The sequence below is a fragment of the Aethalodelphis obliquidens genome, unplaced genomic scaffold (genome assembly GCF_003676395.1).
Source record: "Aethalodelphis obliquidens isolate GAN/ISIS:26980383/991018 unplaced genomic scaffold, ASM367639v1 scaffold74, whole genome shotgun sequence".
Lineage (NCBI taxonomy): Eukaryota > Metazoa > Chordata > Mammalia > Artiodactyla > Delphinidae > Aethalodelphis > Aethalodelphis obliquidens.
Window position 1 is genome coordinate 5,802,582 of NW_020838018.1, and position 6,000 is coordinate 5,808,581.

The window sequence follows — 6,000 nt, forward strand, 5'->3', positions numbered from 1 at the left end:
ACCAGCTCTACAGCAAATGCTAAAGGAGCTTCTCTAAGTGGGAAACACAAGAGAAGAAAAGGAACTACAAGAACAAACCCCCCAAAATTAAGAAAATGGTAATAGGAACATACATATCAATAATTACCGTAAATGTAAATGGATTAAATGCTCCAACCAAAAGAGATAGACTGGCTGAATGGATACAAAAACAAGACCTGTATATATGCTGTCTACAAGAGGCCCACTTCAGACCTAGGGACACATACAGACTGAAAGTGAAGGGATAGAAAAAGATTTTCCATGCAAATGGAAATCAGAAGAAAGCTGGAGTAGCAATTCTCATATCAGATAAAATAGACTTTAAAATAAAGAATGTTACAAGAGACAAGGAAGAACACTACATAATGATCAAGGGATCGATCCAAGAAGATGATATAACAATTATAAATATATATGCACCCAACATAGGAGCATATCAATACATAAGGCAACTGCTAACAGCTATAAAAGAGGAAATCAAGAGTAAGACAATAATAGTGGGCGACTTTAACATGTCACTTACACCAATGGACAGACCATTCAAACAGAAAATTAATAAGGAAACACAAGCTTTAAATGACACAATAGACTAGATAGGTTTAATTAATATTTATAGGACTTTCAATCCAAAAACAGCAGATTACACTTTCTTCTCAAGTGTACACAGAACATTCTCCAGGATAGATCACATCTTGGGTCACAGATCAAGCCTCAGTAAATTTAAGAAAATTGAAATCATATCAAGCATCTTTCCTGACCACAACGCTATGAGATTAGAAATTAATTACTTGGAAAAGAAATGTGAAAATCACAAACACATGTAGGCTAAACAATATGTTACTAAGTAACCAAGAGAGCATTGTAGAAATCAAAGAGGAAATCAAAAAATACCTAGAAACAAATGACAATGAAAACACAGCAACCCAAAACCTCTGGGATGCAGCAAAAGCAGTTCTAAGAGCAAGTTTATAGCAGTACAATCCTACCTCAAGAAACAAGAAACACCTGAAAAAAACAACCTAATATTTCACCTAAAGCAATTAGAGAAAGAAGAACAAAAATACCCCAAAGTTAGCAGAAGGAAAGAAATCATAAAGATCAGATCATAAATAAATGAAAAAGAAATGAAGGAAACAATAGCATAGATCAATAAAACTAAAAACTGGTTCTTTGAGAAGATAAAATTGATAAAACATTAGCCAGACTCATCAAGAAAAAAAGGGAGAAGATTCAAATCCATAGAATTAGAAATGAAAAAGGAGAAATAGGAACTGACACTTCAGAAATACAAAGGATTATGAGAGTTTACTACAAGCAGCTATATGCCAATAAAATGGACAACTTGGAAGAAATGGACAAATTCTTAGAAAACTATAACTCTCCAAGACTGAACCAGAAGGAAATAGAAAATATAAACAGACCAATCACAAGCACTGAAATTGAGACTGTGATTAAAAATCTTCTAACAAAGAAAATCCCAGGACCAGATAGCTTCACAGGTGAATTCTATCAAACATTTAGAGAAGAGCTAACATCTATTCTTCTCAAACTCATCCAAAATATAGCAGAGAGAGGAACACTCCCAAACTCATTTTACGAGGCCACAATCACCCTGATACCAAAACCAGACAAAGATGTCACAAAGAAAGAAAACTACAGGCCAATATCACTGATGAACATACATGCAAAAATCCTCAGCAAAATACTAGCAAACAGAATCCAACAGCACAATAAAAGGATCATATGCTATAATCAAGTGGGGTTTATTCCAGGAATGCAAGGATTCTTCAATATATGCAAACCAATCAATGTGATACACCATATTAACAAATTGAAGGAGAAAAACCATATGATCATCCCAATAGATGCAGAGAAAGCTTTTGACAAAATTCAACACCCATTTATGGTAAAAATCCTTCAGAAAGTAGGCTTAGAGGGAACTTACCTAAACATAATAAAGGCCATATATGACAAACCCACAGCCAACATCATTCTCAATGGTGAAAAACTGAAACCATTTCCTCTAAGATCAGGAACAAGACAAGGTTGTCCACTCTCAACACTATTAGTCAACATAGTTTGGCAAGTTTTAGCCTCAGCATCAGAGAAGAAAAATAAATAAAATGAATCCAAATCAGAAAAGAAGTAAAGCTATCACTGTTTGCAGATGACATGATACTATACATAGAGAATCCTAATGATGCTATTAGAAAACTACTAGAGCTAATCAATGAATCTGGTAAAGTAGAAGGATACAAAATTAATGCACAGAAATATCTTTCATTCATATACACTAATGATGAAAAATCTGAAAGAAAAATTAAGGAAACACTCCCATTTACCAATGCAACAAAAAGAATAAAATATGTAGGAATAAACCTACCTAAGGAGAAAAAAGACCTGTCTGCAGAAAACTATAAGACACTGATGAAAGAAATTAAAGATGATACAAACAGATGGAGAGATATACCAGGTTCTTGGATTGGAAGAATCAATATTGTGAAAATGACTATACTACCCAAAGCAATCTACAGATTCAATGCAATTCCTATCAAATTATCATTGGCACTTTTTACAGAACTAGAACAAAAAAATCTTAAAATTTGTATGGAGACACAAAAGACCCTCAATAGCCAAAGCAATCTTGAGAAAGAAAGACGGAGCTAGAGGAATCAGACTCCCTGACTTCGGACTATACTACAAAGCTACAGTAATCAAGACAGTATGGTACTGACACAAAAACATAAATATAGATCAATGGAACAGGATAGAAAGTCTAGAGATAAACCCACGCACATATGGTCAGTTTATTTTTTATAAAGGAGGCAAGAATATACAAAGGAGAAAAGACAGCCTCTTTAATAAGTGGTGCTGGGAAAACTGGACAGCTACATGTAAAAACATGAAATTAGAACACTCTCTAACACCATACACAAAAATAAACTCAAAATGGATTGAAGACTTAAATGTAAGGCCAGACACTATAAAACTCTTAAAGAAAAACATAGGCAGAACACTCTCTGACATAAATCACAGCAAGATCCTTTTTGACCCACCTCCTAGAGAAATGGAAATAAAAACAAAAATAAACAAATGGGACCTAATGAAATGTAAAAGCTTTTGCACAGCAAAGGAAACCATAAACAAGGGGAAAGACAACACCCAGAATGGGAGAAAATATTTGCAAATGAAGCAACTGACAAAGGATTAATCTCCAAAATTTACCAGCAGCTCATGCAGCTCAATATCAAAAAAACAAACAGCCCAATCCAGAAATGGGCAGAAGAGCTAAATAGATACTTCTCCAAAGCAGATATACAGATGGCCAACAAACACATGAAAGGATCTCAACATCACTAATCATTAAAGAAATGCAAATCAAAACTACAATGAGGTATCACCTCACACCAGTCAGAATGGCCATCATCAGAAAATCTACAGACAATAAATGCTGGAGAGGATCTGGAAAAAAGGAACCCTCTTACACTGCTGGTGGGAATGTTAATTGATACAGCCACTATGGAGAACAGTATGGAGGTTCCTTAAAATACTAAAAATAGAACTACCATACAACCCAGCAATCTCACTACTGGGCATATACCCTGAAAAACACATAATTCAAAAAGATTCATGTACCACAACGTTAATTGCAGCTCTATTTACAATGGAATTTACTCAGCCATGAAAAGAAACAAAATTGAGTTATTTGTAGTTAGCTGGATGGACCTAGAATATGTCATACAGAGTGAAGTAAGTCAGAAAGAGAAAAACAAATACCGTATGCTAACACATATATATGGAGTCTAAGTAAATAAATAAACAAATAGATAAATCGTTCTGAAGAATGTAGGGGCAGGACAGGAATAAATATGCAGACGTAGAGAATGGACTTGAGGACTGGGGGAGTGGGAAGGGTAAGCTGGGATGAAGTGAGAGAATGGCATGGACATATATACACTACCAAATGTAAAATAGATAGCTAGTGGGAAGCAGCTGCATAGCACAGGGAGATCAACTCGGTGCTCTGTGACCACCTAGTGGGGTGGGATAGGGAAGATGGGAGGGAGATGCAAGAGGGAGGAGATATGGAGATATATGTATATGTGTAGCTGATTCACTTTGTTATAAAGCAAAAACTAACACACCATTGTAAAACAATTATTCTACAATAAAGATGTTGAAAAAATAAAAAAGGTCGGAAAAAACCTAAGCTGCCTCTCCAGCCCTACACCTGGACACACCGCTACCCACACCCCATATTAGGAAAGAGCTTGCTACCTCTCGGGGAAAGAGCAAGAACTTGTTACTTTTTTTCTCTCCCCACTGCTACAGCAGGGGCCCCAATAAAACTTGCCTGAATTTCTTTTCTGGCCTCTAGTCAATTTCTATTTATTGGAGAAGGCCAAGAACCCTGTCCGGTATGAAAACCACATTATCTTCTCTCAAAATGTTTTTTTGCTCTTCCTGCTATGTTTGATACCTTGGTGGATGGCATCAATGCCCAGCTATTTACCCATCCAGGAACTCGATTGCCACTCTGGGTAGTACTTTACTCCATCCCCTCATTCACATCTAGTCAAGCTTCATTAATGCACATCTAGTCAAGCTTCGTTAATGCAACCTCTATCACATCATTCATATTTCTTCATCCTTTTGTCTATGACTTCAGACTGGAGGGGAAGAAATTTCTCCTCTACTCTCTTAGATTCTCCAGCTGGATGTATGAAATAAACTGACAAGTGAAAGAGTAACAGCAAAAAAGGCATACACATTTATCTGATGATAAAATTTTTATGTGGCATGGAGCAGGGTGTGGCGGTCTTCATAGAAAGAAGAGAATAATTCCAAAGAAATGGCTAATCTTGGAGGCTTTGGTATCATTTGGATGAAGGAGGATACGCTTAAAGAGAAGGGACAAGATGAAGAAACGGAACTTTAAGCTTCTAGGGGTGGCAAATTGTAGAAAGGCAAATATATGGGAAGCTAAAAGTGGATAATGACAAGTTAGTGGACTCTCAGTGCCATCTCATCTCTGGTGATAAGATTGCTATTCTCTCCCTGGTATATAAAGGGGAAGGAGGACATCTTCACAAAGGGAATTTGTTATCTTGCTTTCAGGTACATAGTAGGAAGGTAGAGAGCTCGTCCTGTGCTCTTTTTCTCAATTGCTTTCACCTCAAAATAATCATTATGCCAGAGTGACATATTTTCGGGTGACATATTCTGATCTATAAGATCATGTAATCATCATCCCTCACTTGATCTGTAATGATAGCAATGTAACTGGTTTCCCAGGGTCTAATGTCTCCATCCACTTTCTGCATCATAACCAGTGTGGTGTATCTGAGCACATAATTATGACCATGTCACTCTGCTAATTAAAACACTTTTACCTACAGGATAAAGTCCAAACTCTGTGGTCTGGCATATAAAGTCCTCCATGATTTGGGTCCTACTTACTTCTCCCTTCTTATTCTATACCACAGTTCTACAATCAATCCCTTTCAAACTTCTTGAAACGTCTCTGAGAACATCATGTTACTTTGCTTCTCCTGCCTGGAAAGCCCTGCCTCCTTGCCCACAACTGACCTGGTGAGTATTTGCTCATCTTTCAAGATGCAGCTTAAGTATTACCTTCTCTATGAAGTCTTTTCTGTCTGCTATCCAATTAAATAGTCTATTTCCTCTTTGGACTCCAATTCTATTCTGCACATATTTCAACTACAGCACTGTATACATCAGTGTATCTTCCCCACTAGACAGGTGTCCTTTAAGAGCAGGGAAAATATCTTACTTATATTTGTATCTTTACCACATAGCTCAGTGCCTGTTTTATAATATTTAATAAAGTTTCAATAAATAATTCAATGAGTAAGTTAATGAAAAGATGAATATATTTATTGAAACTAAGGATCGAAACTTGGGATCCAGAACCTTCAGTCAGACGGGTGTGGAGACGCTTCTGGAAGTAACATCAGG